This window comes from Protopterus annectens, chromosome 13.part0, assembly GCF_019279795.1.
Source record: "Protopterus annectens isolate FY-2018-M chromosome 13.part0, PAN1.0, whole genome shotgun sequence".
NCBI classification, from domain to species: Eukaryota; Metazoa; Chordata; order Ceratodontiformes; family Protopteridae; genus Protopterus; species Protopterus annectens.
In genome coordinates, this window is record NC_056747.1 from 255145015 (window position 1) to 255158967 (window position 13953).

Here is a 13953-nt window from a genome sequence, read left to right on the forward strand (position 1 = left end):
ATCTGGTTTCACTGACAACCCCCTCTGTTGCGACCCAGTCGGAAACCGACATGGAGTTGCCTACCACATGTCTGGAGGCTGTGCCTACACCTGCTTTAAACGAGGAGGAGGAACCACGGCTTATTTCGGGGGGGGGGGGTATAGGGGGGGCATTTCCCAAATTTTGGTTAAGGAGGAAGTCCGTGGTTTCTTTACTTGAAGTCAAGCAAGGGTTTGAACCCCCTAAGGTTGTTACTGCTGACGCTCCTGTGAAAAAGAAACAGAAACCCAGATGTGTCTCTTGTAGCTAAAGATCCACACAGAGTGGTAGGATTTCACTCAGGTTCTTTTCAAGGGCCTTTTGACTTTGAAGCTCCTAGGGTTGTCTGTTCCTTCCTCTGATCTCTGGTCCTCTACTCCTTCTAAAAGACGTAGAGATTATAATTCTTCTGAGTTGGATGTGGACTTTGATTCTGGAATGGAATCTGTAGCCTATTCTTCTCAAATTCATTCTCCTTTGGCTCTGTGGTCTGAGGAAGAAGATTCAGTTTCCCCTAATTCCCCCCTTTGAAGATTTGTCTTTCATGGACACTTGTCCACATTATGGAACGTTTTAAATGGGATTGTTTCCAGATTTGCAGATTGATTCTCCTCAGCTTTCTTCAGTTTCTCCTGGCTTGAATGCTCGTTTGGATACCTTTTTCTTCAGTCTCTCAGGCTCCTGACTCCCAGCTCCCTTGCAACATGGAAACATGGCTTTTTCTATAAAGTTCCTGACACACAGAAGTTTTTATATGAAAGTCTTCTGATCCTGCAGTGATTTCTTTGGCCACTGGCAAGCCTTCTGAGTTGCTGTCTTTCAAATTTTTGCCTACTGACAAAGACATTTGCACTATGGGCAGGTATGGAAAAAAGTGCGTGTCTGACATATTAGCCTTTAGAGCATAAACTACCAGACCCATATGACTAGATGTGTCCCGACTCTTGTATTTCAGCTTGGGTGTGTTCTTTCTGATTTGCCTGAATCAGAAGGCAAGTCCTCTGCCAGTTCTGTTTTGAGCTGTGCTTTCCAGGTAGCATGTCACTTTATAAAATGTGGTTATGGTGCTGTAGATACCGCCTCTAGGGAGGCTACTTCCGGGTAATTTATGAGGAGATATTCCTGGTTACAGTGTCTGTCTCTTCCTGATGATACAAGTTGCTGGACTCTACTTTGGACATTCAAACTCTTTCTTGTTCTGCAACAGCTGTGCTTTTCAAGACCTTACAGAATAAGAGGAGTGCCCTGCAAGTTCTTCTGCAGATCGTCCTCTCTCATATTCCCAGTTTCAGAGGAATTACCCTTCTAAGCCTTCCTTTTTGAGGAGGCAGCCGAGGTAGTCTTAGTACTAAAACGTCTTCCAAGAGGGATTTTTCTGACAAATCTTCTCAAGGTTCTAAGAATCAAAAGCTTACTTTTTCTGACAAACCTGGTTCCATTTGACATTTAGCGCCTCTGGTTCCACAGCCAGATTCCTTTTTCCCTCAGATTGACTCTCTTACAGTTTTGGCATCAAATAACCACAGATTTGTGGGTATTATTCATAATTAAGAATGGGTATTTCATGGTTTGGAAATCCATTCCTCCCTCTGCATGCATTCTCAAGTCTCACCATTGCCAACCATCACCTCACTTTCCTTTTGATTCTTCAGGACCTTTTGGTTCATGGAACAATTCATCCAGTTCTGCCCTCTCAGAAGGGCAAGGGGTTTTATTCCAGATTGCTCTTGGTTCTCTGGAAGGAGGGTTCTTTGAGGGCCATTCTGGATCCTTCTTTTCTGAACACCTTTTTGAAAGTACGTTCTTTCAAGGTGTTCTCTCCAGTCTGTATTTGCTCTATTGCTTCCTCAAGCTTTCCTGGTGTCCCTTGATCTGATGGATGCCAACTTCATTTTATTTATCCTCTTTACCGGAAATTTTTACATTTCTTTGTTTTTTCGTCAAACATTTAGTTCTCTGCTTTTCCTTTTGACCTGTCTAGTGCTCCAAGAGTCTCTACCAAGTATCTGGCCTTCTGCAGACTTAAGGGAATTCAGATTTTGCCTTCTTTGGACAATCTGATGATTCAGGCCTCTCTAAGCACCTTATTCTTCTGGATGTTGAGTGTAGCATGCTTCTTTGCTGTAGTGTGGGGTTCACTCTGAATTTACAAGTTTGGTTTTGCACCTTCACAGAACACATTTTTTCTGCGTTGCAGGATTCAGACCTCCTCAGTCTTGCTTCCTCCTCCCAAGGTACTTTCCTTAACTAGAACAATTCGATCACAGCCTCAAAAACCAGCAACCACGTCAGGCCTTGGATAATCCAATTTATTCACCGACTAAGCGCTTTCACCAAATTAATGGCTTCCTCAGAGTCAGTGTTACAAACAAAAAACACAACTTATATACCTTCATTACAAATTACATCACCTAATCATCAATCAATTAATTACCTAATTAAATACAATTAAACTTAATAAACAACATAACATTCTCACAATTCTCATAAAATCTAACATTTTAAGTCCCAACTTTTAAATGACATTGGTTAAACTAAAATAAATGTAAAAAACATACATTTATATATATGTATATTTACCTTATACTACATTGTTGTTTAAAACAAGTAATCTACAACAATAAAAGTTTTTTTATCAGTATTTGCATCAAATGCAATACAAATTGGTGAATAAAGATTTTTATCTTTTATCATTCTATTTTCTTGTTCATTGTTTATTGCTTCACTTTAATACATATGCACAATATTTTTATATAATACTAGCCCTAGATTTCAAAACAGGCTTTAAGGAAATATGATCATTAATGCCAGGGTACCTAGTGGCATTAAGCCTCAACTGCCACTTCGTCTCCAATAGGGCAACTTTGTTGCTAGGTACCCTGGCATTAATGATCATATTTCCTTAAAGCCTGTTTTGAAATCTAGGGCTAGTATTATATAAAAATATTGTGCATATGTATTAAAGTGAAGCAATAAACAATGAACAAGAAAATAGAATGATAAAAGATAAAAATCTTTATTCACCAATTTGTATTGCATTTGATGCAAATACTGATAAAAAAACTTTTATTGTTGTAGATTACTTGTTTTAAACAATAATGTAGTATAAGGTAAATATACATATATATAAATGTATGTTTTTTACATTTATTTTAGTTTAACCAATGTCATTTAAAAGTTGGGACTTAAAATGTTAGATTTTATGAGAATTGTGAGAATGTTATGTTGTTAAGTTTAATTGTATTTAATTAGGTAATTAATTGATTGATGATTAGGTGATGTAATTTGTAATGAAGGTATATAAGTTGTGTTTTTTGTTTGTAACACTGACTCTGAGGAAGCCATTAATTTGGTGAAAGCGCTTAGTCGGTGAATAAATTGGATTATCCAAGGCCTGACGTGGTTGCTGGTTTTTGAGGCTGTGATCGAATTGTTCTAGTTTACTCTTTTATCCTGTTTTCCGGATTTTTGTTTGTGTACTTTCCTTAACTGTTTACTTTCAGTCTCTTCCTCTGGAAGAGAGTTTCTTTAAGCTCTTGGGTTTATGGCATGTACTTTTTCTGTTTTTTTCCCCCAGGTTCCATATAAAGATGTTTCAGTGATATCTCAGAACTGTTTGGCTTCAGCATTGCCATCCTCTGGATCTTCTCATCCCTCTCTTGCTTTGTTTCAAACTCTAGTCCTGTGGTGGATTCAGCAGATTTCTCTGAATCCAAGTTTGCCTTTTAAAGTCCCTCTTCCCACTCAGGACCTGTACACAGATGCTTCCAGTCAGGGTTGGAGAGCTTTATCCAACATCAGGGTACAGAAAGTATGGTTTCCTCCGCAACAAATGGACAATATTAGCATAAAAGGAATAAGATCTGTGATTCTCTCTCTTGATGCTGTGCACCCTCTTTGAGTTCCAGGTCCTTTGAGCATTTTCACAAGCAAAACACCATAGTTATGTGGTACATAATCAAGTAATGCGGCACTAAATCTTACCTTCTTTGCAGGTTATCTGTTCAGGCTTGGAATTTTGCAGTCAGTTATCAACCGACTCTGCCTGATGCTTTCTCAAAGAACACACACTTGTGGCACCCAAACTGTAGGTCCAGAGCAGATCCTTATAAATAGATGCTTCACAGCGAGGTTTTTCTGGACATAGTACATCACTGGGGTAGTTCTCAAGTAGATCTTTTTGCCTCCCCTCAGAACAGGAAACTCCTCCAATTCTATTCCAGTGTGCCAGATTTTCTGGCTTGGAAAGTGGATGCCATGTCTTTTTTCCTGGAAGGGGGTGTTTCTGTATGCTTATCCTCCTCCTCTTGTGTTAAAAGTCCTGCACAAAACCATCTTGTGATAGGCCCACAGTCTTGCTAGTGACTCCCTTTTGGCCAGACAGCACTTGCCTTTTATTTTTGTCAGTGTAGTCCCTACGGATTTCATCATTGCTTCATTGAGACTTATACATTTCCCTGTGCTTGTCAGTACTGTGTTTGACTGTCCTGTTTGGAGTATGGTACCACTGCTACAGCTGCCGGTACTCTCTTCAATACAAGTATCTGATTTGGAAGTTTTCTCCAGGAGTCTGTTGCTGAGAGCAGGGCTGGCCTTAGCTGAAACGGCACCCTAGAAAAAAGTACTGCTCTGGTGCCCCTTAAGCCCCACCCACACCATACTCAAGGAACACCCCTATTTGAGCCACGCCCACAGATGGGTCACTCCCACAAAAGCCACTCCAGTTCTTTCAATGTTTAAATGCATGGAAAATCAGTCATAATGTAACATACACTTTGTAGTATAGTTAAGACTGCAGTTGAAGGCTGAATTCTCCTTAATAAACCTGCGTGATCTGTTGCCAGGGTAGAGAGTTTATCTGCAATCATAAAAGACAGTATTAACTGCTTTTTGCAAGGTGCATTGATGTTTAGAGGTATGTAGGCACACTTCATGCTTTCACTACCATGATGTCACTGAGGTTAAAGTTGTTGCATGATCGTAGGGAAAGCAGTGATATGAAAAGCTTTTCCATCAGCTAATCAGTTGCAAATCACCTTTCATAATGCAACAGGAATGTTTTTTTTGGCACTTCGTGCACTAGTTGGTGTAGTGTAAATGTTAGGAATTTTATAACCAAATCACTTTAGGAAAAATACTACTCAAGTATTTAATTTATTTTGTAAAACGTGTGTGAATTTTGTGTTCCATATTACATTCTTTATGTAAAATTGGGAATACCAACTTGACTTTATGATCTCTGTCTAAATGTATCCAAGTGTTTTTTTTAATCCCAGCCGTTGGCTTTTCATTTCAGCATATTATATATTTTCAGCAGCTATGTAAGGATTAAATAATAATGAAAACTGACACTAATCTGATACACCAAAAATTCACACTAAATAAACTCAAACTCAAAAATGTATCATTAGAAAACAAGTAAAACTGCATTGCCCAACACAAAACAGCAAAAAAATGAGCAAGTTAAATGTAGCATTTTTGACAAAATCAGAAGGTAAAATCATCACAAATACTCATTCGAAAAGCTGCACTAGCAATGCTTATGTTGCTGTCAAATATGCTATAACATTCTATTGATCTGCATTAAAAAAAAATCAAGTACATCACAAAATCAAAATGGAATCTGTTCAGAAACACATTACATGACTACTGATATTAGGCTTTAATAAAATTAAACTCCTTTGTTTTAGCCATCTCAGTTGTGTTAACCATCTAAATTTCTCTTATGCAACATTATTATAAACAAGACTGTTTCTGAAGAGTTGCTGCTCTTATGGTAGTTAATGCCAAATCTGTCTGCAGGAATACATAGTAAATACAATAAAACAACAAATAGCTGCAGCCATCACAGTAAGATTAAAGTTCAACAAAAACACTCAATTGTACAACCACAAACACAAATCGGCACCATCTCTAACACTGTTGGTCTGCTTTATCATGTCATGAAACAACTATTTAAAGCAGAATAGTTTCATAGGTAGGTACTAGGCTATTGGCCCTAGGGCCTATATAAGCCTAGCCAAACGGTACCCTGGCTTTTGCCACTCAAAATTATTTTCCTATGCTTCTGTCAAGCAGAGCCACAGAAGTGATCCCCGGGGTGAATTTCCTATCTCCTGTCCAATCATCAAGATTTTTCTTGGAGTAATAATGAGGAGCTTTGTTTGATGTAGATAGGTAGTTTGTTACAGAGTATGGGAAGTCTCTGTGACAGGAATCTAGCCCTCCAGCATGTTCTGTTTCTTGTGGTGACAAGGTTTAGGTCCCTAGAGCGTGTAGCTTGGAGGGATTGGGATTTCTTTAAGTGGAGCATGTCCAACAGCTGTGGGTTTGACATAGCTTTGTATGTTAGGCAGAGATCGCCTCTAAGTAGGCGATATGTGACAGAGTAAAGCTGGAGATGTTCATCGTGTTACACTGCTGCAGTCATCACACTTGGGTTATCCTGCCGTCAGGCGGTCCCGCAGTCGGCCAGAGTTCCAAAGTCTTGGTCCGGTGTCGGTTGCTGTCGCTTCTTCCCTGACGGCAGTGCGCCAGGGGTATATAATATGCATCCGACGCTATTTTCCCCAGTCTTTCTTGCTGCGCGGTCCCCGAAGGCAGAAGCAGTTTGCAAGTGCCGGTCGGCCGACTCCTGAGATTTTCGAAGTCGAATTTCAGATCCAAAGTCTTCAATAAAGCTAAGTACCCCATTGGGGAAACCTTTTTCTTGCCTCAGACTGATTTCAGAAAAAGTTAATAATTGTATTTCTTGTGGGAAGCAAATACCTCATAAGGACTTCCACTCTTACTGTATTCCATGCCTAGGCCCTGATCACGACGTCACTAGTTGTCGGTTTTGTGCTAGATTCAACAAACGTACTATAAAAAGACGTTTTGATTTTGCTTTACACTACTTTGGCCGAAGGTTCAATTATACCATGTTGTCTGATCAGCCGAATACCTCAATACCAAAAAAAGCAAAGACAAGGATAAAGACAGGCATCCGAGGTCCAAAATCGAAGAAACCTCTTCTAGGCCAGTCGCCGGTTCTCAGTGAGGCACTTTTGCAGCCCCTGACACCGCTTCCTCAGAGCCACAGGCCGCTTCCGACTCCCACGTGAAGACATGTAGGCCTCTGGAAACTCAAGGTATTGGGCCTATGGAAACTAATCCCTCAGATGGGTCCGGAGCCGCTGAGCAGGCACCGGCTTCTGAGGGTGTTTTCAGACCTTCACAACCTACCATTAAAACAGCCAAGACAAAGATACCATTAAAGACAAAGAAACAAGTACAGCATTCTCCTGGACAGTCCTTCATGCCTAAGAAACAGATGCTTAAAATGGCCGAAGACCTCATCACTCATCAGGGGTTCCCATTCTCCTCCTGAGAAAAGGCCTAGGCAGGATACAGACTATGACTCCTCTGATCAGGTTTCCATTTCCTCTGATTCCTCTTCAGACCAGGGATACTCTTTACCCCCCTATGAGGACTCCGTTGCTGAGGAATCTATCCCTTCAGCCTCTCCTCTTGAGGATTATTCTTTTGGGGAAACTTTACATACCATGAGGGAACATTTCCATTTGGAAAGTCAGGATTACTCAGAATCCAAGAAAAGGCTCAGGGATTTCCTCGTATTGCCTCAGCACAGGCCCCTGGCTATTCCGCCTGTGTTGGACATTGTGGATGATGTGTTCTCTGAATCCAGCTGATCTCCTGACTCTTTGCCCCCTGCTCCAGCCAAGCCAGATAGGTATTATAGAGTCCCTGACTCTCACAAGTTTCTTTACAAAAACCCTTCTGCTGATCCAGAAACTATTTCCCAGGGTCCAAAAGGGATTAAGGCTTCCATTGCAAAAAATCCAGTACCCTCTGACAGAGATTCCAGAGCTTTGGATAGATGGGGGAAGAAAGTATACACGTCTGCAAATTTAGCAGTAAGAGCTTTAAATTGCCAGTTTCACATGCTTAAGTACCAACAATATTTAATGGCTCAGTTAAAACAGAAAATGCATGCTAGCTCAGAAGCTCCTGATTGTAAATAAATGCAGGATTTATTGCATGCAGTTGAACAGGTGGGAAAAACGTACTCTGCCATGTGGTTTTGATTCTTTAGAGGCCTCTTGTAGAGATGCAGTTACAGGTTCTGTTATTCTAAGATATGCTTGGTTAAAAGAACAGAGTTTACCTGATCATGTTAAGGCAAAGTTATTGGAAGCTCCTTTACAACATGATACCTTGTCTGGTGTTAAGGCAGAAGAGGTGTTAAAGAAAATGGAGGATAAAGCTAAATCTATGCAAACAGTCAAGGATTTCTTACAGGTACAGCCACCTCGGTTTAGCAGAAATTGGCCAACAAAAAATTGGTCCTTTCCAGTGTCAGACAGGCCATTGAGAGGCAGATGCAGATGCCCAAGAGGCAGATCTCAACCCCAAGGCTCAAACAGACGACAGTGGGGCACCTCAACCCCAAAAGGAGGTGAGGACAAGTCTCAACCTTACAGGAAGCAGTCACAATGACTTTCCTTTGCGTACGCCAAGCACGTCCCTTTTGGAAGCCCCCTTAGGGGGAAAACTAGCACTTTTTTCTTATAACTGGCAAACAATCACCCAAGACAAATGGGTCCTGAATAGTGTGCTATGGGTTACAGATTCCACTTCCATACTTTACCAAAGCTAAAAGGAATGCCAGACCTGCCACAAAAATCAATGGGCAGAGGCACAAAAACAAATTTCAGCCCTCATGGACATGAGAGCTATACAAAAAGTACCACAACAGGAACAAGGATTTTACTCAAGACTCTTCCTGGTCCCCAGAAAGGACAAAGCCTGGAGGGCCTATACTGGACCTTTCAATTCTGAATACTTACCTGGATATTCCGAAATTCAAAATGTTGACATTACAGCAGCTTCTACCCATGCTGGGCAAGAAGGCTTGGCTTGTTACTCTGGACCTCAGAGGCATACCTGCATGTCCCTATCAGACAAAATTGCAGAAGATACCTCAGATTCAAAGCTGGTGCAATGCACTACCAACTCTCTGCACTGCCCTTTGCTTTATCTACTGCGCCCAGGGTCTTCACAAAGGGCCTGGCACCAGTAATTGCATTTTGCAGACAAAAAGGAATTCAAATATTTCCATACCTGGACGAGTGCCTCATTCAAGCAGAGACAAAGGACATTCTTCTACAGCATCTGGCGTTTGTGAAAAAGTTGCTAATTTCTCTAGGGTACACAGTAAACGAAAAGAAGTCAAAACTAGTGCCCTCACAACAGATTACATTCCTGGGTGCCAGCTTAAATACAACTGCCCAGATGGCTTACCTCACACCAGACAAATAAGTGTATCTAACTCAATATTTTCAACTACTGGCAAAAACGTCCCATCTCCCTGCAAGAAAAATTCTGCAGGCCGTGGGATTCATGGCATCCTGCATACTACTAATACCATATGCCAGACTGCATATGAGGACATTAAAATGGTACCTAAAATGTATTTGGTCTCAACATTCGCACAGTCTAGAAGCAGTAATTCCAATGATTCCCTGCCTACAACAGGAGTTTCGATGGTGGGCACAGGCATGTCACCTATACAAGGGTCAGCCTTTTACCCAACCCACAGCCAGGCAAACTCTAACAGATGCTTCGGATTACGCCTGAGAAGCACACATGGCAGGAAAATGCATTCAGGGCAAGTGGACCACAGACTAGATGCATCTTCACATCATTCAAAAAAAGATGTTGGCTGTTCAAAATGCCCCAACAGCTTTCAAGGACCTTCTACATCCTGGACAACTATTACTAAAGACAGACAACACCAGAGTAATGTGGTACATAAACAAACAAGGGGGCACTCTTCTTACCCCCTATGCAGGCAAGCCATGACCTTGTGGAACACGGATCTAACGTACCAGGTTCACCTGCAAGCACAATTCCTGCCAGGAAAGAAAAATACTCTGACAGACGACCTAAGCAGAAATCTCATGGACCCTCACGAATGGAAATTGAATCCACAAATCTTCAGCATGATAACACAAGCATGGGGATGCCCAGACGTAGATCTTTTTGCCTACCCTCTGAATTGCCAACCACAAAAATTCTGCACATGGACTTATCACAAACAAGCATGGAAAGTGGATGCTCTTCTGTTCAGCTGGAAAAACCTAAAAGTCTATGCCTTCCCACCACTGCCTCTCCTTTCAAAGGTACTCCTAAAAGCCAGACAAGAAAAACCACAGATGATCCTGATTGCTCCCGACTGGCCACACCAGCACTGGTACCCTATCTTAAGGAACTTGGCTCAGGGCCGACCATGGATTTTGCCCCAAATTCCACACCTTTTGAGTCAACAAAGCAATCAGATTTGGCACGGTCAGCTCAAAACCCTAAACCTGGCTGCATGGCAGATACTTTAAACAGGCAACACCTCTCTCTAAAGCTGTTATGGATGTCATTTTGGAGGCCAGGAGGTCTAGCACCAGAAAAGCGTACTCAGAAAAATGGAAGAGATTCTGCGCCTGGAACCAGGCTCACAGCCTTGACCCTCTTGTTCCAAACATTCCTCAGATTTTACAATACTTAACTGAGATGCTGGACAGAGGCCTATCCTTTTCATCAATTAAGATCCACGCCTCTGCCATTTCTGCACATTACAACACGGATCCTCCTTTATTCTCTCATCCCTTGCTAAAGCAGTACCTCAGAGGGGCTAAAAACATAAGACCGCCCCAGAGAGCACCCACACCAACTTGGGACCTCAGTTTCGTTTTGGAAAAACTGACCCTACCACCTTTTGAGCCAGCCAATACAGCCGATCTAAAATTTTTATCATGGAAAACAGCTCTGCTCCTGGCAGTAACGTCAGCACGAAGGGTCTCAGAGCTACAGGCATTAATGGCAGTGGAACCTTTTATAATTTTTCATCAGGACAGGGTATCTTTAAGGACAAACCCTACCTTCATGCCAAAGGTGGTATCTAGTGTGGCTCTTAACCAAACCATCCATTTGCCTACTTTTTATCCAAACCCCCAAAATAAAGGGGAGAAACTTCTGCATTCTTTGGACATACACAGGCAGCTACGCTTCTACTTGAACAAAACAAAAGCTTTCAGGAAAACTTATCAACTGTTTGTAGCATATGCTGCAGGATCGCAAGGCTATCTCAAAGCAGACTATATCCAAATGGATAGGACACTGTATTTGGTACTGCTAAACACAGCATGGAAAATCATTCCCTAATAACATTAGGCCTCATTCCACCAGGGCAACAGCCACTTCAGCAGCCTTTCTCAGAGGAGTACCTACCAAGGAAATTTTGGAGGCTGCAACTTGGAGATGTCCTTCAAGAATGCAACTGCAGTCATAACATATGGGTTGTCCTGCCTCAGGCAGCCTTCGGTCGGCCGGATTCCAAAGTCTGGGTCTGGCGTCGGCTGGTGTCACCTCCTGTCCGACGTCAGAGCGGCTGGAGTATAAAGGCATCGGCCTACGCCATCTTCTTCAGTCTTTCTTGCCGCGCGGTGCCCAAAGCAGAAGCAGTTCACAAGTGCTGGTCGGTCAGCTCCTGTGCTTACAGTACCGAAGTCATCTAAAAGCTAAGTACCCCGTTGGGGAACATTTTTTCTTGCCTCTGCCGATGTCAGAACAAATTGAGAAAGTTAATAATTGTTTGTCTTGTGGTAAACAAATACCTCATAAGGACTTCCATTCTTACTGCCTTCCTTGCCTGGGCCCAGACCACGACGTCTTGGCCTGTGCTGCCTGTGCTTGCTTTAATAAGCGCACAGTCAGGCGCCGGGCAGAATTTGCCGAAGACTTTTTCAGTGAATCTTTCGCGTATATTATGCCGTCGGATCAACCGACAACTCAATCTACCAAAAAACGAAAGGACCGGGACCAACATCCTCGGCCCGCGTCCACCACCGATGCAACTCCTAAACCCTCCGCTAATGCTTCGGTCCCTTCGGAAGCGGTAATTCAACCGCTCCAGGCCGACGACACAGCATTTACACATCCTTCTGTCTCGGAGACCTCTCCGGTGCCGGTTGTTGATTTTCCTCCGGAAACCGAAGTTCTGGATCTACCCAACACCATTCCTGTAGACAAGGTTACTCCTGCACGTGGGGCTGCAAGGCCTCCTGTATCCATGTCCATCAAGGCCTTTGCACGTGCTAAGGCCGCCAGCCAGGCCAAGGCCCATCCTAAACCTGCTGCTCAGGCCCCTTCTTCAGATAAACAGATCATGTCTCTTGCTGCAGATCTTATTTCTCTTATCAGGGGGTCTCAGCCTCACCCCGACAGAGGTTCTCAGCCACCTGCAGAGAAAAGGCCCAGAACTGAGCAGGCTGACAACCTCTCTTCTGATGAAGCCTCTGGGGATTCTGAGCATTCAGATACCCAAGAAGAATCCTTCCAGGCCTATAAAGGACTCTGATGCTGAGGAATCATTTCCCTCTGCCTCCCCTCCAGAGGATTTCTCATTTGGTGAAGTCCTGCACTCTGAGGGAACATTTTAAATGACAGGGTCAGGAATTCTCTGATTCCAGGAAAAGGCTACGTACCTTCCTCAAGCTTCCCCAGCACAGACCTTTAGCTATTCCTCCAGTTTTGGGTGTTTTGGATGATGTTTTCTCTGACTCCAGTGCTAACCCCGATTCTCTCCCCCCCTGCTCCTGTCAAGCCAGACAGATATTATAGGGTCCCTGACACTCACAAACATCTCTTTAAGGCCCACTCTGTGGATCTGGAAACTATTTCACAGGGCCCCAAGGGAGTGGCTACTTCCACTGCCAAAAATCCACTGCCAGCGGATAGGGAAGCTAGGTCCCTGGAGAGATGGGGTAAAAAAGTTTATACCTCTACCACCCTAGCCATGAGGTCACTTAACTGCCTTTTTCATATGTTTCAGTACCAGGATTTTTTACTGGATGATTTTCAGAAAAAGCTAGCCTCTCCTGAGCCTATTGATAGAAAAGCATTGCAGGATCATATACATAACACTCAGCAGGTTAACAATCATTTTCTTCAGTGTGGTTATGATGCATTGGAGGCTTCATGTAGGGCAGCTATGACTGGGGCTGTGTTACGTAGACATGCTCGGTTAAAAGATCAGCCATTGCCAGACCATGTTAAAGTAAAGTTACTTGATGCACCTCTGGAAAAACAGAAGCTTTTTGGTGCTAATGCACAAGATGTGTTGAAATCCATTGAGGAAAAAGCTAAGTCAGTACAGTCAGTCAAGGATTTCCTCCAGGTTCAGCCACCCAGGTTCAGCAGAAACTGGCCTTCAAAGAATTGGTCCTTCCCAGACTCTGACAATTTTCAAAGGGGAAAAAACAGGCATGCCCGAGGTAGAGGGCAATACCGAGGATCCTACAGGGGCCGCCAATGGCAACCTCCAAATCAAAGAAGTGGCGCAGGCAGCCCAGCTGCACCACAAGGACAATCACAATGACTTGACTTTCATACCGCCTACAAAGGCTCAAAGAGAAGCACCTTTGGGCGGAAAATTATCCTTATTCTCAGAAAACTGGCATATCTTAACCAAGGACAACTGGATTCTGGATTTAATAGACAAGGGTTACAGATTCCACTTCCGTACTTTACCAATAAGACAAGGCATGCCAAACCTGCCACATCATCAAAGGGCAGAGGCACTCACTCAAGTTTCAAAGCTGTTAAGTATAAAAGCAATAGAAAGGGTTCCTCCTCAGGAGCAAGGCCAGGGATTTTATTCAAGACTGTTCTTTGTTCCAAGAAAAGAAAACAAATGGAGGCCTATACTGGACCTGTCTACTCTAAATACTTTTCTCATTGTGCCAAAGTTCAAAATGCTGATGTTGCAGCAACTCCTTCCCATGCTGGGCAAGGGGTCTTGGCTGGTCACTCTGGACCTCAAGGTGGCATACCTGCATGTCCCAATCAGACAAAGCTGCAGAAGATACCTCAGATTTCTT

The 13953-nt window shown here is 42.9% G+C and overlaps 1 protein-coding gene across 1 annotated transcript in view; it reads left to right on the plus strand.

Annotated features, from left to right (window-relative positions):
* Positions 1-13953, plus strand: part of SBNO2 (strawberry notch homolog 2) — a 2660605-nt gene that overhangs the window by 1164634 nt on the left and 1482018 nt on the right. The window lies entirely within an intron of this gene.